Source organism: Macaca nemestrina, chromosome 12 (assembly GCF_043159975.1).
Source record: "Macaca nemestrina isolate mMacNem1 chromosome 12, mMacNem.hap1, whole genome shotgun sequence".
Lineage (NCBI taxonomy): Eukaryota > Metazoa > Chordata > Mammalia > Primates > Cercopithecidae > Macaca > Macaca nemestrina.
Window position 1 is genome coordinate 36133241 of NC_092136.1, and position 23795 is coordinate 36157035.

Genomic DNA, 23795 nt, shown 5'->3' on the forward strand with positions numbered 1-23795 from the left:
AGTCAAAGGGAGTCATATCCATCGCTTGGGCCTAAGAATAATACTAAGAAGTATCCATTGAGCACAGTATTAAACACCTTACACAAAATATCTTGGTTAATTTTGATAACAACCCTATAAAGTCGATATTTTTCCCCCTATTTTTCAGATGTGAAGCCTAAGTCTCAAGGACATTGAATACGTCATTTGTAAAGGGCATGCCTCATTTGAATTCCAAAGCTCATACTCCTCTCTGTGGCGTTATAGTTTCTGATTTCCATGAAGGCTGGGCACAGCATACCTAGACATCGCGTTAACTTCCAACTCTGATTCTATCCTCAACAAATAGAGGGAGGTAATGAAAATCAATTGTTGTACTGAGGCCTGTTATGCATGAGACTTCCCAGCCTATGGTTTGAATTGTCTATAGGCTCTGTCACTAGAATGTTGGCTAAGAACATTGCCATAGTGTCCTCTAGCCCCAGATAGCTGTATCTGAGGGGCTACCCCCCAGCTCACAGAAGCAATTAATTATTTCCAAACCAGCCCCCTCACATTAAATTCTTGTATGAACATAATGAATGACAAAGGAGTTTGAATCATCCACAGTGTATCTGTGGAACTTGAGAAAACTTTACCACAAGACAGCACGAAGCCAACCAGGGTCCCTGATTAAAAGTGATTTCTTCTTTAATTGAAATGATCTCTATGAACAGCTGCCAGATGAGTTAGGTGAGTTGGGTGAGTGTGGGTGAGGCAAGTAGGAAAGTCTTCACAGCTGAGACAAGGTTCATTTGTATGTATGTATGTATGTATGTATGTATGTATGTATGTATGTATGTATTTATTTATGCTTGATGGGGGAAAAGGAAAGGCAAGTATATATTGCAGAGTAATTTATTGAACCAATGAAAATGTCACGAAAGCATTTCAGAATTGGACTGTGTGGGAGACAAACATGACTTTAGATTCTGGGAGAGGCTCAATATTCAGTTTCTACACAGGCAAATGGAAATTCTTCACAAAACTTAAAATAAACAGATGAAGAATTTAAGTTACACGAATCTTAAAATAAAAATCTCTGGTATGATTAATTGAAAAGGAAGTTCAGTTACACACTATTTTTGGCTAAGAAAAAGATATAGAGTCATTGGCCACATAATGACGTTTCTGTCAAGGAGGGATTGACTATATGACGGTGATCCCATAAGATTATGATATATTTTTACTGCACCTTTTCTATGTTTAGAAACACAAATAACTAGCATTGTGTTACAATTGCCTATAGCATTCAGTACAGTAACATGCCATTATAGGTTGCAATCTGGGAGAACTAAGCTATACCCTATAGCCTAGATGTGTAGTAGGCCATCTATGTGAGTGTGAGTACACTCTAATGTTCACCAAATTGAATGGCCTGATGATACTTGACTGTAAATATATTGTTGTTCAGTAGTATCAGAGACTTGGCAGTTCTTAACTTGATTTGCCTTAACTTGAATGGGTAGTGGAAACTTAGAACTAAAAATGGCTGTAGAAGTTATTTCATTTGAGTCTTTCATTTTATAGAAGAGAAAACGAGGCCTCCAGAGAAAAGACAAGACATATCCACTTCTATAAAATCTTTTGTAAAGTAATGAGGAAAAATATTAAATAGAGCCAATCCAAATGCTTTTTTTCTGGGTCACCATGGCGACTTCATATGTGTCCTGGTTTTCTTGCTCTTTTTCAATTAATTTGCTGCTTGTGAATTATATTATCTCATTTTGTCGTAATTCCATTGTTTCTCCAGTCTCGGAAAGTAAAAGTAGCCATTCTGGAGTAGTTGTGTTCAGTTTTGTTTTCTCTCATGAATATTTGGAATTTGTAGCCCTTTGTTGACCAGTTCATCTTCCCAGGCTAACGACCTATTTCATTATTTTGAAGTAAAAACAGTGGAAGAAGTGGAATTATATTGAAATTTGAATGTAACCATAATTATAGTTGATAGCTGGCATTTGTTGATGATTTACTATATTCTGCACATTGTACCAACTATGTGAGATATGTGTGTGTGTATTCGCATAGTAACTCTCTATATAGAGTATAGTTTTATATATATATATACACACACACATATATACACATACACACTATGAGAATACACACATATATACATATATATCTGTATCTCTATATATCTAAATACTATGACAATATACACAAACACATACACTTTTTATATTCTCATAGTATCTCTATAATGTAGGTTTAATTGTTCTATTTTGAAGATAAGGAAGCAGAGGCCAGAGAGGTTTGGTACCTTGGCCATGGACACACAACTATTTATTAATGGCAGTTCATCTTATGAAGCCTGGCTGCAGAGAGTGCGTTTTTAACGAGTTTGGTCTACTACTTCTCCAGTATGAGCTCATTTTGCAGAAGAAAAAAACTGATGTACAAAATTAAATCCTTTGCCAACACCATGGAGCCAGGAAGTGACTGGTCTGGGAGATGACCCTTGGTCATTCTTCTATTGCGATGCTGATCATCATGACATCCTAAGCATATCAGAGGCTGCAACAGAGTAAACAGACCAAAAGAGAAAGGCTGGAAAGACATGGACTGGGACCTCAGAAGGAGCATGTGCTATGAAAGTAGTTTCTTCAGGTTTACACATAGCTTTGGAGGATCCGGTCCTAGATTTTGTCAGTGTATCCACCGCAGGTGTTGTTACAAGCTTGAGAAGGCAATCAGTCCCATAAGGCACAAAAAGACTTCAATCTAAGTTTATGTAGTTATATAGGTCAAGAGATTCAGCATTTATTTTATCTTCATTGAAGGGAAGGCGTCAGCTACCTGAGTTCACAGATTCTTTAGTCCCTGTGTCCATATAAGACACATATGGTTGCTTCTGTTCAAACCCAAGACATGTCTGGGTCATTTAGACCCAGATAAACTGCTCTGTTATTTCCCAGCCATCTTTTATAACTCTATTTACATAGGCCTAAGGTCTTCATGCCAAATCCCAGCTGCCCCAATCCAGGTGTAGTCCCAAACGGCGGATAAGGCAGACACAACATTCTACATTTATCTTAACTCTGTAGTTTCCAAGGAAACAGGGCTGTGAGAAGACAGACATTGAGTTTTCAGTTCTTTATTAGCCCAGGCCTGATATTAACCCTTTACACACAGCTAGGTACACCAGAGTAATACTTAGCACCATGCTGGCACTGAGTAGGCATTCTAGAAATAATAAAAACTGAATGCGTGTCTGAATGAACGGACATTCCAATGGATATTGCTTATTTCTGGATTATCATCTCACAGTAGCTAAACTCAAAGAACTGATCTATAAATCAGATAAAAAATAGTAGAGGAGATACAGTAATTAGCAAAATCATTCAGGGCCCCTGACATCATGAGGCTTACTGTCTAGACAGAGAAGCATAAACAAATATTTATACAATGACATATAAAATTAGGAAGGTTAAAGTGCTGTGAGAGAGGGTAGTGAACATATGAGAGCATGCAATAAGAGAAGATGAATTTGTCAGAGGGGTCAGAGAAGTGCACTTGAAGAAATGCTACATTACCAGATGTTGGAATGGGGAATAGCAACTACTAGAAAAGACACCAGAGCAAGACTTCTCCAGGCTTAGAGATAGAATATATAAAAGTCTTGTTGCAGGAAAAAAAATATAGTGCACTCACTAAATGTCTGTCATTAGAATGTGACATCATAATTTACTTGCAGTGCTCCTGATATTATAATGCATTTTACATGTAACATTTTAATCATTCATTCAACTGTTTATTTTTTAAATTGAGAACATACTGTATCAAGCACTGTGCTGACTGCTGAGGATACAATGATCAAGGCAGGTATGGTTCATTTCTTGAAAGTACAATTTAATGGAAAATCAAACATGATGATGGCAAGTATTGGGCACCACAGAAGCATAATAAAAGGCAAATGATCCACATTTAGAAAAATTAAGTAAGTCTTGGAGGAAGTAATTTCTCACTTGAGATGTGAAGATAGATTAAACATTGGACATCAAGAAGCCCCTCAAACCTCTTGCACAGACTGAGGCAGACTCCTACTCTTGTGGTCAACAGTCCTGCAAATTACATTTTAGGTATACTCTTGGTTTGATTTTCCCAGTGAATGGTTTTACAGATGGTTAGTTTTATGCATTTAATGTTCATATGATAGTCTTAGGCTTAGCAAAACATATTTCCCAACTTTGTTCCTAAATATGCCATAATTATTTCACTTATTGATATATATGTGTGTATGTGTGTGTGTGTATATATATATATAGAGAGAGAGACAGAGACATATAGATATATGGATATTATATAAAAAGATACATATATAAAGAGATAAGCATATTGTCAAAAACACATTTCAATCCACATAACATGTCTTAGAAATAGTCATATATAGATACTTCATTTTGGAAATGTTGAGTGACTGCCTGTCTGAGCCAAGACTAGAATATGTGGTCTGATGTTATAAATGCCTCACTTGCAAAGGAGAAAGACCAGGCCCTTTGAAAAAAATTGCCATTGATTGGGTCTTGTCTTTGAATTGCTTAGAAAATGAAGTTGCTAGCAGGGATGTTATGAAGGATTTGCTGGAATCAACTTTAATGAGATTTTCTTGGGAGAAATTTTGCAGCATATTTAATCAGGCGACCAAGAAACAACAGCTGCTTGTGTATGAAGCATCAGTAAAGCTGCTAAGATTTATATAATCTTTAGTGTTCAACAGATTGCTAGCATTTATAGGACAGTCAATGTATGCCTATGCTCATATGCAGTCATTTATGCTACCTTTCCCACTATCATTGAACAGAGGAGCTTCTGAAAAGGGAAATGCTATGAAGAGAGTTGGGATAAGAACTAGAGGACAGAAGACTTGGCAATGGGGTTCCTGGAAATTGGAGATAATAAACTTTTCCCAAAAGAAGGAGATGATGGCAATGTCCCCTTGCAATGTAGAAAAAAATTAGCTATTCAATTTTGCCTATAGGAAGGTTGACATCTATCACTACAGCAGTAGAGTCATTCCTCTGATACTACTTCTGTGGCAAAATCAGCATAAAAATCTTTATAAGTTCTGGCCTAAGTATAGGAACATTGCTAAATCTAGATGATTAGTAGCCACTTCATTAAAAAGTTCATGATTATCCAATGTCATTAGTTCTGATATTCCCTAAATAGAAAAAACTAATGAATCCATAATAAAAAATCTTTAAGAGGCAGACTTAAAAATATCTAGAACTCAGATCTTAGAAATTGTCCAGGACACACCTTGCATTTTTAAAAGGAGGACCTTGTGGTCAGCAGAGATGTAGCTACAGCAGATATTTTTATTTTGGAAATTTCTTGATTTTCGGTTTAGTGCTTTTTCCACCATGTTGCCCTATCTAAGTTCCTCGGTTTGGCATTGAGAATCTCAAAAAATGCTCCTTTCTACTCTAATCTTATATCCTATGGTTTCCCATTGTATGCATCTTCTCCTCAAATATGCCATTCTCATGCTCACCTCTAAGATCTGGTTTTATACAGCTTCCTTTTCTTTTTATTGATAATTCCCTTCCTTCTCCAACATTCATTTCAAGATCCAAGTCAAAGCCCAGTAACCTGCAATCATGTTCCATGACCTTGCATTAAAGATGATATGAACTTCATTCTGAGTGTACAGAACTTGTAGGCTCTGAATCACCACATATTAGCAGTGAATTTGCAATGCTTATTAGAGGCAGTATGATAGAATGGAAAGGCCTTGGGTTTGGAGTTAGGCAAACATAGATTTCAATACATATGTAGATGTCTACCCTTTAATCCCTGTGGAACTCGATAAGTGTATCAATCTGGACAAGTTCAATTTGTTATAATAGTAAATAAACTCTGAAATATCAGTGACTCAATGCAGGAAATATGTGCTTCTTACTCATACTGAGTCCAGTGTGGATTGGGTAATTTTTTGACACTCTGAAAACCCCTCCAAGCAATGACTCAATGAGGCAGATGGTTTCCATTTTATTGGTTCTGCCATCTCCATAGGTTATCTACAAGTCATAAAGAAAAAATTTAAATAGATATTATACAAATTCACAAATATCTTGTCCAGAAAAATAACCCTTTTTTCATTTGCATTTCATTGGCTAGACTTGGTCAAATGACCCTGTCTGATGTTGAGGGAGCTGGGAACAGCAGCCTTCCTGTGCACCAGGAAGAAGAGAACTGGATATGGTTGAGCACTAATGATCTCTGTTACAAAAGTCATTTAAATTTTCTAAGATGCCCCTAGTTGTTTCTGTGAGTATAAAATGAGTTAATACATTGGCAGTGTCCAGAATCTGGAACATAAAAGTTGCTAGATAAATGATAATTTATTTTCATTTCCTCTAACAGATCCAGTACTTCTTCCCTGTTTCTTTTGGTGCTGAGCACATGCCTGGGTGAATATTACTAAGTCTGTGCAATAAAACAGCATAGACCTCTAGTAATGTCCCTGTCATACCAAACCTTAAATTGGTCTCATCTTCTCTTCACATTTCTCTTGCTTCTTTCCAAAACACTGGATATCTGATTTTGAGATGCTTTAATGACTGTCTTAAAACCTTTCTTCCAGTGTAAAGACTCTTCTTAAGATTGTATACATAATTACATATTTTAGTTTGACTGTCTTTATTCTTATCTGCCTTACTTGGAAAACATAGTCATAAAGGAGTTATTCTTTGTGTAAATTTTGTATAATATAAGCCCTACACTTGTAATCCCTTGTCTTGCCTTCACTTCATCTTTCTTTGCTCTTGTTCTCTTTACTTTTTTGACTTGTAATCTCCCACCTGTTTTTTTTTTTTCAATTATTTTTTCATTTTCTCTCTGCATCTATACTTCAGACAAAATAAAGCCGGGTGGACCTAAACATCATATAGAATCACAACATCACAGAGAGGTGGGTCTTTGGTATTTTGCAGTTACAGTTTGGGCTGAACACAGTAAGCCATTCCTAACAATGAAGGGGTATATAGTCTCCTTTTGAGCCAAAAGATAAGGATATTTTCCTAGCTTAGGGAAATTGCTTTGAGACTTTCCAGGAAGGACATTTTTTAAAGGCATCAATGCAGAAAGTATAGTGAGAGAAGCCTTCAGTATTTCTGTTCAATAAAGAGCTCCTGAGCTCGAATCACATCAGTGATCATATTGGCACCTTGAGTTCAGAATGGCTGAGAAGTGATGAATGGCTCATGAGCAGTCTGCGATCTGTTACCTATATCCACAAAGACACAGATTATTTCAACATTTTCTTCTATGAGAAGGCTATTTTCTTTATATTCTCAACAAACAGAGTAGCCCTAAGGCACTTAAAAATTTATTTCTGAATGTATCATTAGAAAGGATGCTGAGGGCAGGTGAATTTTCTGACTCAAGTTTTCTGACACTGACTTTCATAATTGGTTTGCCTCATAGGTAGCTGTTCAAACTTCTCTATTGTCCTGACTTGTAAAGAAACAGTAAGTCTTCTCAATAAAGAGGATGCCTACTTATTTCAACGCAGCAAATAATAAGTAGGGCTTTATATAACTCTGATCACAGGGCTCTTCTAATAATCTCTCACCAAAGGTTTCTGCCGCACTGTAAAGTGCAGTTCTCCTAACCAGATTCTCAAGGTCACTCGTTGTCTGGTTCCTGCCTACCTCTCTGAACCCATCTCCCACTACATTACCCAACTTCTCATCCCCTCTGGTCAGAGTGGCCTTCCTAGTAGGATGACCAAATTGTTCCTCTTTTCCTAGGATTTTTCCAATTTCAGCATCGAAAGCTCAGTATCCTGAGACACACCCAAGTGAGAATGCTGCTCACTACACTTTCAAGATGTGTTGGAACATCCACAGTCCTTTCTCTGGGTCTTTGCACTTGTTAGTCATTCTATGTAAATTGCTGTTTTCCCATACCTCTGTGTGATATGTGTTTTCACCTTTTCTTTAACTCTGCTCAAATGTCTTTCTTTACCAGTCCACCTTAGAATAGCCTTGATGCCTAGCATTTGTATCTTCAAAATCTATCCTTGTACTTTTTTAACACCTATTATTATCTTCAATCATGCTCTGTTTTAATGTTTACTTGCTGGTTTCCTCTGTGACAAAAGAAGTCCCTTGAGGTCAAATACTTACTCTATTTGGCTTACCTCTGTATTCTCAGCACCTAGAAGAGTGCTTTGAACTTACTACGTGCTCCACAAATATTTGAAAGAATTAATGAAAAAAAAGAAGAAATGTTATTTGTTATTTGATAATGAAAATAGTTACTTTATTGTCTTTAATTTACTAATGCTTTGTGGTAAATTTGGATAAATGACATAATTTGCACCAAATAGGAAAATTGAAATAATTAAGAAAACACTATACTTCATAGATGTGACTAGAAGTCATTTCAAATTTTAGATAATAAAGAATTCATAAATTTCATATGGGCATTATTTTTCTCAAAACAATTTTGTCATGCTGGTAAAATGAATGACCCTTATTGTACGGTATTTCTGGGACTACAAATGGTAAGAGTGAAGCCATATAAGGAATTGATATTGTATCCAGAATTAGTCTCCCATTCTGAGTCATATTTTAACCAGTAAGTAGCAAGAGGAAAATCCTGATTGTATGTAATCCACTGAGTGGAATGGCCTAGAGTAGAGAGGTAAAAGGGGGAAAGAAAGTTGTATAGGGATACTTTTGTTCTACGTGCCTTGGAAAGTTTCCTTTAATTGCAAAGCTGAGAATCTGATAAAATGATTTTAAAATGTGGTAATGGTAGTGATTAATCTCTTCCTCTCCATGGTTTCATAGCACCTGGTAGGTGCCTTTATCAGAGCACTTAAAAATCTTATGAGATACTTTTGAAAGAGTCTTTCTCATCTAACAGATTTTACATCTCAGAAAACAAACAGGGTTGATTCTGACACAGTTTTGTTTTTTCTATAGTGTGTATAATTTGGAGATATATTCAATAAATGTAGGTTGAATTGACATGAGAAAGTGATATCAAATGAATAGAATGATAAAGATGAGAGTGCCTTTTATATGCCATTTTCATTTCCTTCCTTCTCTCACTTTAGACAGAATTCTGAAGTGAGTGGCAGGGGAGTCATTACATAAATGGCTTCAAAAAGTCTTCACCCTTTAAATCGGAGTGTATGACATATTTCTATTTCCTCAAATTTTGGTAATGCTCAATCTTTGCAATCTTTTAAACTTTTTTGTTGTTAGATGTGTAAAAAATTGCTGCATTGTATTTCCCGCATTATCAATGAGATTGTCTTTTCATATTTGTCTTTTCTTCTCTTATAAACTATATTTTCATATATTTCACCCTTGGCAACTTGTATGTTTTTCCACTGGCTTGAAGTTCTTTATGTATCCTGAAAATTAATCCAGAATTTTGATGATGCCTATGCTAACCTATTTTGTTTTGTGTTCATTTTTATAAGGGCAAAGCTGGTAGTTAATTTCTGAGACTTTCTATGCTTTGTGCTTTCTTAGGAAACCCTTCCCTACAATAAAATTATAAGGTATTCTTCTACATTTTCCACAATATATCTCTAGTTTAGTTTTAGCTCTTTGAGCCATGGGAAATTAAACTTGGTATATGCCTGAATTATAGAATCTTGCTTTATTATTTGCTTAATAGTCAATTATCTGAACATGATTTATTTAACCATACTTCTTTTTCTAAGAGATTGAAAGGCTATGCACCTGGTCTACTCCTGTACTAATAATGCTATATTTTTCTTTTTACCTTTGGTAGAAGTGTATTGGATGTACTTAATATCTGGTATTGGATATACTTAATAATTAAGTGTATTGGATATAAATATTTTTCTTCCATCTGAATTTAAAATTGTCAAATTCTATAAAATTACTTTTTATATTTTGGTTAAAATGCATTAAATAATCAATTACTTTGGGAAAAATATATGTCTATAAGAATGCATCTTCCTGTTCATCAAGTTGACATGCTACTCAATTTATTCATAATATTTAATTTGACACTTTACTTAATGTAAGTCTTGAATCTTTTATGTTAGGTGTATTTCTAGGCATTCTTTTTTCTTTTCTTTCTTTTCTTTTCTTTTTTTTTTTAAGAGACAAGGTTTCCTTCTGTCACTCAGGCTGGATTACAGTGGCACCATCATAGCTGACTGCAGCTGGGAATTTCTGGGCTAAAGCAATCCTCTCACCTCAGTCTCCCAAGTAGCTAGGACTACAAGTATGTGACACCACACTCAATTAAAATATATATATATTTTTAATATAAATATATATATATTATATATAAATATATATTTGGTAAATAAAAGGTCTCCTTATTTTCCAGGCTTGTCTCAAACTGCTGGCCTCAAGCAGTCCTCCCATCTTGGCCTCCCAAAGCTTTGGGATTACAGGTATGAGCCACTGTACACAGCCTCTATTTTTGATGTTGCAGATAGGATCCCTTTCTGTCCATGAATTTATTTTTTAAAATATGGTTACTGTTGAAACATAGAAAAATTGTTAAATTTTTAAAAATTCATATTAAGTGTGAATTTGGCCTCTTTACAGAATTCTGTCATTAGTTCTCACAAATCTCTTTAGGTGACTGTAATATGACTTATAATTAAAAACTATAGATTTGATCTTCCTCTCCTTTTCCTGGCATACAAGCTCCAAAAACCCTTGGAATTTCTGAAGTGAAAAAGAGTCTTTTCCTAAGAGAATGAGATGACTGGTGGCTGGGGGCTCTTGGCTAGCCTCTGGATGGGGTCTGGTTGCCAGGGTAACCAACCAGGTGATTAGAGAGTTGAAATTTTCCTCACCTGCACCAATCCCAGGGAGAGAAGGAGGCTGAAAAGTGAGTTGATCACCAATGCTAATGATTTAATCAATCAGGTCTATGTATTGAAGACTCCACACAAAAAACCAAAAGGACAGGGTTCAGAGAACTGTGTTGCTGAACACATGGAGGAGATAGGAGTGGGGTGCCCCCCTACAAGAGGGCATGGAAGCTCTGTGCCCTCCTCCATACCTTGCCTAAGCATCTCTTCCATCTGGCTGTTCATTCTTATCTTTTTATAATAAATGAAAAAATAAGTACATTGTCTCTCTGAGTTCTGTGAGCAACTCTATAATAATTGAACCTGAGGAGGGGGTTATGGGAACCACCCTTTTATAGATGGTTGGTCAGAATCACAGGTGAAACAACCTGGGACTTTCCCTTGGCATCTGAAGTGCAGAGGGGCAGTTTTGTAATACTGAGCTCTTAACATGTGGAGTCTATACTCACTCGAGTTAACGTCAAAATTAAATTGAATTATAGGACATCCAGATGGTGTTGAGAATTGGTCAATGTGCAGGGAAAAGAGAACACACATCTGGTCATAAAAGTGTTCTGTGTCGAGCATGAGAGTAGAAAAAGCAGTTTGGTTTTTCCCATCTTTTAGAGTAACGTCCTTGGTTTTATAGGTAGATAATCACACTGTATGCACATGGTCACAATTTTGACTCTTCCTATTATTTATAACTTTTCTCTTTGTCCCTTTGCATTGATTTGGACATATCAATTGTAATGCTGAGAAGTAGTGGTAGTAGCAGGAAAATTTGCCCTGTTCCTATTTTAGTAAGAAAGTGTCATTTATTCCATTAATATTTATTAATCTCCTACTATGTAGAAACTATCCTACATATCATTAAATAAGACAATATGTAACTTATATTCTAGTGGGGGAGACATATATAATACACATAATAAATACATAAGTTATATAAAATGTTCAAATGTGAAATATTCTAATTCTAATATACATTCTAACATTTTATGTAATGAAAGTACAGCATGGAATAAGTAAAATCAGAAAGATTGGGAGTGCCAAGTGCTAGTGGGGTGGTGCAGGATAGACCTCATTGAGGAAGTGATCTTTGAGCAGAGTCCAGAGGCAGTCAGAGAGTTAGTCTTGTGGATACCTGGGAAGAATGCATTCCAGGCAGAGGAAATACAATTGTTATGGCCCAAGTACAAGAGTGTGACTGATGTAGCCAGGCCAGTGTGTCTAAAGCAGAGCAAGCAACAAGAAAAAGAAGAGATGAGGTTAGGGAGGTCATGAGGGCAGGTCACATAAATCCATGGAGGAAAGCCTTCGGCTATAAGTTGTTGAGGAATGGAGAACCATTACAGTGCTTTGAAAGAAAGATGACAGGATCTGACATTTTAAAGGATCACTCTAGCCAGGGGCAGTGATACACCCCTGAAGTCTCAGCTGCTGGGGAGGTTGAGGTAGAAATATTGCTTGAGGCCAGGAGTTTGAGGTTTCGGTGAACTATGATCTGACCTATAAATAGCCAATGCACTCCAGCCCAGGAAACATAGTGAGACCTCATCTCTAACAAATAAAAATGAAAAAATAAAATGAATCACTCTGGTTGCTATTTGAAATTTAGGTGTGAAGGAGTGAAACATTTGTAAAAGCAGGGAGACCATAGAGGAGATTATTTCAATGATGTATGATTAAGATGAAGCTGGTTCCAAGCCCAGGCAACATAGCAAGACTTAACCTCTAACAAATAAAAACAAAAACAAAAACAAAATAAAGTGGAGCACTCTGGTTGCTACTTGAAACTTGGGTGATAGTGACTGAAGAGTTTGTAAAAGCAAGGAGACCATATAAGAGATTATTTCAATGATGTATGATTAAGACGAAGCTGGTTCCAGCCAGGGTGGTGGCAGGGAAAGTATTGAGAAATGGTCACAGTATGTACATACAGACGTACCTTGAAGATATTGCAGGCTCAGTGATATCAGTGAGCTGAATATTGCAATAAAGGCACAAGAAGTTTTTTAATTTTCCAGTCCATATAAAAGTTATGTTAATACCATAATCTATTGTGTGCAACAGCATTATGTCTTTAAAATATTGTACATGCCTTAATTAAAAATACTGTGTTGCTGAAAATGCTAATGAACATCTGGACCCTCAATGAGTTATAATCTTTTTGCTGAAGGATGGTCTTGCCTTGGTGTTGTTGGTTGCTCAGTTGTGGTTGCTGAAAGTGGAAGTGGCTGTAGCACTTTCTAAAAATAAGACAAAATGAAAGTTTGTGATGCTGTTTGATAGCAGACCCATCAGAGGAATCACTATCTATTGTGGCTATAGCTTAATGAAATGTATTTTGTAAATAGTAAGACTTGGAAGTCAAAATTACTCTTTGATATATGGGCTGAAGAATAAGTGTTATCTTAGCTGGCATGCAAACAACATTCATCTGCTTGTACATTTCCATCAGAGCTCTTGGGTGATCAGATGCATTGCTAATAAGGAGTAATAGTTTAAAGGAATCTTTTTTCTTTCTTTCTGAGCAGGTCTCTACAGTGACAGTAAACCTTGCGGGAAATAGGCTTGCTGTCATCAGGCTTTGTTGTTCCATTTGTAGAACAGAGGCAGAGTAGATTTTGCATAATTCTTAAGGCACTAAGGATTGTCAGAATGGTAAATGGCCATTGTCTTCAATTTCAAGTAACCAGCTGCATTAGTCTCTAACAAGAGATTCAGGCTGTCCTTTGAAACTTTGAAGCCAAGCATTGACTTTCCCTCTCTACCTATTACAGTCCTAAATGGCATCTTATTCCAATATAAGGCTGTTTTGTCCGCATTGAGAAAGCTGCTTAGTGTAGCCACCCTCATCAATGATCTTAGCTAGATCATCTGCATTGCTTGCTGCAGGTTCTACATCAGCACTTGTGGCTTCACCTTGCACTTTTATGTTATGGAGATGACTTCCTTCCTTAAACCTCATGAATCAACCTCTACTAGGTTTTAATTCTGCACCTTCCTCACCTCTCTTAGTCTTCATAGAATTAAAGAGATTTAGGGTCTTGCTCTAGATTACTCTTTGGCTTATGGGAATGTTGTGGCTGGTTTGATCTCTCCAGAGCACTAAACTTTCTCCATATCACAAATAAGTCTTTCTTTTTTTTTTTTTTTTTTGCTTTCTTAAACATTCATGTATTCACTGGAGTAGCACTTTTAATTTCCTTCAAGAACTCTTACTTTGCATTCACAGCTTGGATAACTGGGACAAGAGGTCTAGATTTTGGCCCATCTCAGCTTTCGACATGTATTTCTCACTAAGCTTAATACTTTTCAGTTTTTCATCTAAGGCGAGACATCAAACTTTTCCTTTCAGTTAAACACTTATAGGTCATTGTAGAGTATTAAAGGGCATAATTTCAATATTATTGTGTCTCTGGGAATAGGAAGGACTAAGGAAAGGGAAAACAAACAAACAAACAGAGGAATAGCCAGTCAGTGAAGCAGTAAGAATACATACAAAATATACTGACCTCTCATATGCACATAGTTTGTGGCACTCCAAAATAATTATATCAGTAACATCAAAGATCCCTGATGACAGATTACTATAAATGATATAATAAAAAGTTTGAAATATTGTGAAAATTACCAAAATGTGACAAAGAGACATGGTGAACACATGCTCTTGGAAAAAATGGCACTGATAAACATGCTCAGCTTAGGATTGCTACAAACCTTCAATTTGTGAAGAAAAAATGCAATATCTGTGAATCCAAATAAAGCAAAGTGCAATAAACGAAGTGTGCCTGTATTTCGATGAAGAGTAGGCAGGAAGGTCTGATGGATTAGCAGTGAAAGAGGGCTATCAAAGCTGACACTCGTAAATGCCACTTTTTGTTCTCCCAACTAGGATCCTGAATTTGAATCAACTGAGATGATGCATATCTGGAAGTGTGATAGAAGGTCATTTTTGATAGGGTGGATTTGTGGTAATTATGGATAGTCAAATAAAATTGTCATGTATACAAGTTGGCTACATGGGTATGGAGTATAGTTGAAGGCACAAAAGTGAGAGAGTCATTAGCATAGCTGGTAATCAGAACTGTGAATATAGATGAAATCTTCATGAAAATGCAGTAGGAAAAAGAAGAGGCCCTAGGAATGAGTCATGGGGCATTCTAATGAATAAAAGAAACTAAGAGGAAGTGACCAGTGAGGTAGGAAGAAAACAGAGTATGGTGTCTTGGGAGCCAAGTGAAAAAAACTGTATCAATGAGCAGGAGTATCAAGTATGTCAAATAACTTTCATTTGAAATGTATTGGAAATTAAATCCGTATTTCAAAAGAAACTTTATTTTTTTTTTTATTACAGAAACTTCTCATGGCACAGAACCTGCCAGCAGAAAGATGAAGACAGCTGTCCTTATCTGCATGTAGAGTCATAAGCAGTGATTTTCTAACTTGGCAGTGCTCCTTCGAGTTGACATTTCCAAAACCACCTAGAGGACCAGGAACTTCAGTCAGGCTGGCAGCACCAGAGGTGGGCCTGATCAAATCCCTCCTGGCAAATTATTATTCAAGAAATAAGAGAAAATGGAAGACCCTGGGCACATGTCCCAAAATACTATAGAGAAGTTTTTGGAAATACTGATTTCCAAATATAGAAAGTTTTTGAGCTTTAATTTATTTGGACCTAGAAGAAAATTTAAAAAATGAAAAATAAGGGAAACCTATTTTCCTACTGTAACTCCTCATCCAGAATGAAGAGATTTGAAAAAATTAGTCTCAATGATTCAAATGCCTCTCCTAAAGAACATATTTTCCTCCATTATATGAGTATTTCAAGTGGAGATTTTTAAATCTAAACAATCAGACTTCAGAATGACTGCTTGTTTTCTTCCTCTTCATGGCTAGGGAGATTTTCTGTCTCTCTCTTTCTCTCCTTCCTTTCCTCCCTTCTCCCTTCTTTCTTTCCTTTCTTCATTCTTCTTTTCAATAATTATTGAATAACATAGAATATTCCTTATTCCAGGCCCTTAGGCTACATCAGTAAATTTTGCAGACATGGTTTCTGCCTTCATGGAACTTATTGCCTCGTAAAAGATCAATAATTAAATTAAAAGTTACACAAAGAATGATATAATTGTAGTGCTAATAATATATGCTATAAAATATGAGACCATATTATATTAACTTTTAATAAGTCTGTAAGGTCAGGGAAAACTTTTCCAAAGTCAAAATATTTAAGTTGAGATCAAAATATGAATAGGATATAAAGTAATTCCAAATATAGAAGTTTCCCAGACAATGGGAACAGCCTATGTGAACATTAGAAAATGAAGAAAACGAGGTCTAATATGTCCTAGATTTATATTGATAGCCAAAACTGTATCAAAGTGTGAATTACATTCTTTCCACAATCTTCTTTTGGAATCCTATACCATAAGAAAGAGACCCTTTTAAACTCAACCAAATATGTTAATAACACAGGTAACCCAAATTATCTTTACCCAAAAACCTAGATGACCTATAAGCTAACAGAGCAAATTACAATGAATAATGCCCAGAGGGCATAACAGTCTAAAGCAATGAGTTATGAAACTCAAAAGCAATACAAGCTTAAACATGGTAGAAGTTGGATTTTTCTCTCATGTAACAGTCAAAGTGTAGGCATCCCAGGTTGAGATGGTATTTCTATGGTGTTGAGGGCTCAAGTCTCCTTAAATGATATTGCTCAATGATTCCTAGAATGTTTACTTGTTCTGGGTGTTTCAAAATAACTCATAAGGAACAGAAAATAAGTTAGGGAAGTGAACAATATTTTTCTTTAAGGTGTACTATCTAGAATTTTCCTGTATCATTTCTGCTCCTCTTAAGTTAGTACCCAGATAGACTTTGTTATGTGACCACATTTAGATTTGGAAATATGGTTGTTATTCCAGGCAGCCACATATCCAAGTGGAAAATATGAGAAAATAGGTGATATCAGATGATTGGGGAGAACTAGCATTCACATCACAGTGAGAAAGAATGAAAGACATTATGATAACTCGAAGGACAGAAGAACGGGCGAGACTAGATTCCTGATTTTTGAGATGTCAGAATCAAGCAGTATAAATGATATAAAAGAGAGACAGTGTTTGGGGAATGAGGCGAGGCATTAAATTGATTCCAATTGGGGAATTGTCATTATTGAAAAAAGAATAACTGAACTGGACTCCAAAGGGTGTGTCAGGATTTGATCGGAAGAAGAGCTTGAGCATTCCAGGGAGAGGAAACAGCATGTTACAGAGTCTGTCTTGAGAGACCTATATGTGCTTCATGTGCCTAGTGCTGTAACCACACTTACTCTGTTTTCAGATGATTTAATGGATAATCTTAGCTGCAAATCTTGGTCAAAGCAATCCGTATTACCCATTTTAATTTAGAAGCGAATCTTTGAATCGCAATGAATGCATTCCTGAGTGGTTAGGTCTTATTTGATTGACCTAACCAAAAGATAAAGCCAAGATTCTTCTTAGAACCATTAATCCACAAAGTATGTATCCATAAACATAACTTTTCCTTTTATATTCTAAAGACATTCCCGAAGTAAGGTAAACAGTGAAGTAGGATTTGTAAAATAATCCAACTCAAGAATATCACATCTTATAAAATTGGGATTAACTAAACTCTGGCTTGATGAGAAAATGGTAATTTTCATTAGTATAGTAACTATAGTTTTTTAAAAAGTAGTTTTACATATATTATCAGTTTATTATTAATATAAATATATTACATAGGTATGGATGAAATTGTTGTTTCAATCTAAAGGTGAGGAAAACAAAGCTAAAAGACATTAAGAAATTACTCAATATCAGATAGAAAGAGTTTCAGAGATGAGAATCAAACCCAACACATAACACAAGTACACATGCATTCACTGCTGTGGGGAAATAAAATTTCCCTGTATCTATTTTCAGGTGAAACTCAAAACTAAACAAAGGATTGGCCGGGTATGGTGGCTCACGCCTATAATCCCAGCACTTTGGGGAGGCTGAGATGGGTGGATCACCTGAGGTCAGGAGTTTCAGACCAGCCTGGCCAACATGGTGAAACTCCATCTCTACTAAAAATACAAAAATCAGCCGTGTATGGTGGTGACAGGTGCCTGTAATCCCAGCTAGTTGGGAGACTGAGGCAAGAGAATTGCTTGAACCAGGGAGGCAAAGATTGCAGTGAGCTGAGATCGCTCCATTGCACTCCAGCCTGGGCAACAAAAGTGAGTCTCTGTCTCAAAAAACAAAACAAACAAAAAAACCAAAAAAACATAAAGGACTAAATGCTAATTAACTAAGTACAATTCCCATTCACTCTTTTCTAATCTTGCTGTCATAAAAGGAACGTAAATTTCCTTTTATTCTTATTGGCACAGAAGCTAGGGTCAATTAAGCAAAGATGATGTCATTCCTGAGAATTCTAGGAAAGTTGGACTACATTTCTCATTGTATTAATTTATGTATAAGTTTTCCCAAGAATAGAGTGCTAGAATATTCTGATATGAGATATAATCTATAAAGAGACAGTCTAATAATCGCTGATTTAGTCATGATATTTTAAAAATTGTGTTGTTACAAAAGACTGACAGAAATGTTATAATAATTTACTGAATTACTTTTAAATCAGATTATTGGAGATTATTATTTTGGTTAATTAATTTAAAATCTGAATTTTAAACATTTTAATTAAAATCATTTAAATATTTTAGTAAATAATGTACAATGCAATTGGAAACTCTGCTGGGTATATCTTAATGAATATTTTCAATTTGCAGTGCATACATGCAATATCTAAAGGGTTGTTAAATAAGTCTTCTATATTCTGATTTTAAATATCCATTTGCTTAAGAAATCAGCACTCTTCCAACTTGGAATCACTGTAAAGACAAATGTTTACCAATGCAAATGTTTATTATTTAAATTACTAGAGTTAGTAAACTTGTCATGTATTGAAGCCACAATGTCTTTGAAGTATGCATGATTACGAATGGTAATAGTTACTATTCATTGAGCAAGTATATGTCCCTCCCCCACATACCTATACACACGTGTGTGTATATGTGTATACATGTGTCAACCTCACAGCTATACTGAAAAGTTTTATCACTCTCATTTATCAGATGTGGATGCTAATGATAAAAGTGACTTGACCAAAGTCACACCGTTTATAAGTGAAAGAAACAAGACTAATCCCAGGCCTGTGTAATTTTACAACCTAAGTCTTTCCCACCATATAAGAATTCATCTCCATATATGTGCATAACTGTCTCTAAAAGAGTTGTACCTTCAAAAGAACATCTGTGTTGACAGCAATGTTCTATATGTTAACAAAGGGATTAATTACACAACTGTGTGCATTATACCTATTATTTGGTACGTTTTTCTTTTGCATTTTTGAGACATAATTTTACAGTAAAATAATAAAACACTGTGTCTTCTAGAGCAATGTCTTCGTGACAAAGGGTTTGGGCAATAAACCTTAGGCTGTGGACACTAATCTAAGTTAATAGGGATGGACCCTCAACATACAGTCAGTCATTGGCGATTGGAGGAAAGCAGTATATTTTGGGAAGATCTCATTACTGTTTATTTGAAAGATGTGCATCTGGGTTAGATAAAATAGGGAATGAGTGGAACAAGAAAACTTTTTTTTTTTTTTTTAGATGGAGTCTTGCTGTGTTGCCCAGGCTGGAGTGCAGTGGCACGATATCGGCTCACTGCAAGCTCCGCCTTCCAGGTTCACGCCATTCTTCTGCCTCAGCCTCCCGAGTAGCTGGGACTACAGGCATTCGCCACCACACCCGGCTAATTTTTTTTGTATTTTTAGTAGAGACGGGGTTTCACCATGTTAGCCAGGAATAGGAAGGCTTTTACTGTGGGATGTGTCTAAATGCATTATCCCTCGTTTAATTCTCAAAACAACAATGAACATTATTTATTATGATACCCGTTTTAAAGACACAGAGGAGTTAACTCCTCTTACGTGGCTAAGTTCTGATTTACACATAGATCTGTTTACACAAAGTTATTGAGGGAAGCAAGGATTCAGGAGTTAAGAGCAGTCAAATAAATGGACAGATAAATAGTGGTGTGCACTAAGAATTGACCCCAAGGCAACCATACTGCATTACTTTCTGAGATTTTACTTACTCAGGGTCTGAAACCTCTATTATCTGGGGTGGTAATGTGGTGTTAAAACAAAACAAATGACAGAAAGGTTGGCTGCAAAATGATGTTAAAATAAAAACAGTCATGTCTATGTGGGCTGACACTACCACACGTTGGAGTGTACTGGTCATTTGGGTAAGTGTCTCCTTGGCCATTTCAATGAACTTCCCTGGCAGTTCATTTCCTCTGTATTTAAAAATGGGAGAGGACTGCATGTTAACACATTTTGAAAATAAAAAGGCATTTACAGACACTAGATGTTCTTATTTTAGGATTATAGTCCCAAACTTGCAACAGGGCCAGCCATTTCAACTACACTACTGCTAATTGTTTGGTTGAGAGATTCGTTATAGTTGTGACTGCTGTTCCATTCATTATATAGATAATATAGGCTAAATGGGGTTTGATATATCCAAATTACCTTTGGAGCAATCTTGCTGAAATGTACACACTGGCAAAAATGATTAGTGAAAACATAAAATGTGAAAGATAAATTTCAGATTGGGAGTCCAGTCTTCCATTTACCCTTGGCAGTAGGCCAATCTCATTTAGTTTGGGTTTATTTAATCTTAATTTTAGGAAAAGTTTTCTGGTTAAGAATCCAATATAATTGATACTAAGATCTCTATTTCTCTGACCTATTCTTGCTTGTAGTTTGTAGAAGTAGTTTTCCTTACTAGAATAACATCATTTTTCTTTATTCTGTTACATGCCAGCTTGTTTCAGACAGGGTGTAAATAGAGTTCCTAGAATATCAATTGATGGAGAAAGAAATATGAGTGACTATCTTAAATATTTTTCCTGTCATTCAGAAGCTGTAGCCAAAGGAAAGTGGCTGTAAAAATGGTAAGGTTGTTTGCTACCTATCTTTGACTCCCTGCCTAATGAGAATAACCTTGCAGTGTGACTTAGATGTCAGCAAATAAAGTTTAGAAAGTTATTTGTTTACAACACTGACAACTGGACAGTAGGCCAAAGCCACAGACACAGATACCTGCCAAGCAAATTTGCTTTTTGAATCAGAAGCCAGCATCCAAATACACTGGGCCCTCTGAAGCATCTCTAATATTTACACAGTAATCTGATTTGGGAGCCTCCTCACTTTTCTCTTTTCCACTAATTTAGCCACCCACTGGCAACTTTGCAAATTCCAGCAGGGGTCAGGAACCCCAAAAGCAATTTGTCCTAAAATCACAGAGAATCAAGATGGAAAGCCTTCACTGGTGCAGCCAGGGCACACCTAGCAACTTAGAGGAACAGACTGTTCACCATGGTGTACTTTCTATTCCTCTGTGCAAACCTGGGTTCATTTGCCTCTGGGGAGGCTGGCTGAATCACCTTCTTGGAAAGAGTCATGGTTTGGATAGACTGTCCTGCTAGGAAGTTTTCTTTTCAACCAACCTTTTGTTTTCTTCAGTTTCTGGTTAAGTCTTCTTGGATTTTTTGTTTTGTTTGACCTGAGGAAAGAAGCTGGTATTCTTAATGGTTATGCCTTCTTGATAAACCTGAATTCATAGTGCGCATGATGTTGGCTCTTCCTGTGCTACAAAGTCCTTGCACACACATTTTGTATCTAGAAAGTTTTCTCCTTAGATTGAGTCTTGAGAGTTGTTCTTTGATTAGCATGTTTCATTAATCTTTTAAATAAAATTCAGGTTTTCTTGAACTTATTATTGACCAAGCTATATAGGTATATATTATTGCTCTTTCCCTAATAAGATCGAATTACAACAACAGACCCTGTGACTAGTTGCCTTGTCACATGTTAAATGTCTCCTCTGATGTCCTGAACATCTCCATTATTTTGTGCTCCTATTTATGATTTCCTATTTATTAGGGATACCCTAATAATAAGTTATCTTTTCCATTTCTACACATTCCCAAGAGGATGCATTGATAAAACTGGAAGAAGAAGAAGACACATTAGTTTTAAACAAAAGGAAGTTTAGAGAGAGTAAAAATGAACAACTTGTAGAATTCTGGCTCCCACTATGTGCCAAACTCAGGGAATTGGGGGGAGTTTCTTGGCAGCACCAAGAAATTGGGAATATAATGGTGACTAAGACAGACAGTGTTCCATATCATTTAATCCTCATAATTCAAGATATTTATTACTACCACTTCTCCTCCATTCATCCCATTTATAGTTGAGCCATTTGTGCAAGATCATTTTGCTGCAGTGGTTAAATTAAATCTCAGATCTGCCTTATTTCAAAGAGTTCTATTAAACTGCATGGAGCTCTGTCTCCTTTCACTTCCAGGCAAACAAAACTGGAATGAATTGTGCCTTCACTTTTCCATGCCTGTTATGTATTGGTCCATAATAAAATTTCCTTCAGCTCTCATCTAGTCCTATATGTTTAGAGGAACCTTTAGGCAATTGTTGCACCCAGTTGCCATAAGCTACTCCTAGGTTCCTGGCCTTTTTCTCCTTCTTGCTACATTTCAGACTTAATCACAAAAATAACTGTGGCAAAACCTAATGAGCACTGGTCAGTGAATCAGGATCTCTGGGGTTCTGCACTTGAATGTGTGAAGGGGAAAATATCATAATCTCAGTTGGTCTCAGATGAAGCGGTTCAATTATACTACCAGTAATCATGGATCTGCCCCTGAGTAACTCTGTCTCTATAGTCCTAGATCTGTATCCATAAAATAGGAAGTACACTTAGAAAAATTGACTGAAGACAATAGATTTGCCAAGTAACAAAAAAAGGAGAGACAAAAAGTAAAACAGAAATAGGCCTGGAGGAGTAGTCCTTAACATTTTGGCAGAAAGCTAGAATACCTCCTTTCCATTTTCCTGGAGCTTTGCAGGTATGGTTCCCTTCCACAGTGCTGAAAGAAACATCCCCCATTATCACTTTAGGTGCTCTGAGGTTGGTAGCCAAGAAGGAAATGGAAGAAAAAGGTTTTATTATTCCTCTTTTATCTTGGGTAAGAATAGCTTTTGAGATAAGAGTACATTTATTTTTATTACCTTTGTTGATTCTATCATTTTGTTATTCAGTTATTGTGTACTTTCTATCATAAAAGACTTTGGGGAGAGCTTTGCAGCTTCTGTTAAATCATGAAACTAGTTTTAATTTAAGCTCAGTCAAAATACGATTTCTCAAAATAGAGATGTGTTTCTACCAACATATCTTTTTTATTTCTTGCGTGTAGTCAAAATCAAAAGATTAGATAAATTTGATATAACAGCCATGATCACAGGTAAATATTAGAAAGGAATAAACTTTGCTTTTTCGCTTGAAAATCCAAGAGTTTTCTTCACATAAATTGTAAGATAAAACTATACTGACTTAAGGAGGGAGGCTTAATGGGAAATTTTTAGCCCATGCATGGGCCTCCTTTAAACTGTTTTACTTATAGTGATCCTACATCATAGAAAGCTACCAGAAGATTTAGTTCATGCATATACAAGTAAAATACAAAAACAAATATATGTATGTCTGTGTCTCTACATAGACCTACATTTATTAGTCAAACAATAAAAGAAAATTTGTTCCAGTTATAAAATGCTCAAGCCAAATTTGTCACACAGTCAAGGGCTTACTTTGTTCTTTGAATCATCCCTGAATGACCTGTGTACAAATTACAAAACCCTAAAGAGTTAAAAGTGTTTGTTTCACAGGAAATTGGAAGAAATTTATGTGCGCAAGTGAAGCTGAAAGGTCGAATGTGTGACTCACATCTATTGACAGATGGAATGAGCATAACGTAAGCAGACAGTGACTAGAAAACAAGCCGGTTGTGTGAAAGTATTTTTAGAG

The 23795-nt window shown here is 36.0% G+C and overlaps 1 long non-coding RNA gene across 6 annotated transcripts in view; it reads left to right on the forward strand.

The window, feature by feature from the left end:
* LOC105471471 (uncharacterized) overlaps positions 1 to 23795 on the forward strand; it is a 487352-nt gene that overhangs the window by 280379 nt on the left and 183178 nt on the right. For 5 of the 6 annotated variants that reach the window (XR_011610730.1, XR_011610729.1, XR_011610728.1 and 2 more), the window contains 2 exons: positions 10351 to 10417; positions 15189 to 15356. This is a non-coding gene — a long non-coding RNA (uncharacterized lncRNA). The remainder of the gene's footprint in view (positions 1 to 10350; positions 10418 to 15188; positions 15357 to 23795) is intronic. The other variant, XR_981147.3, reaches the window with a different exon arrangement.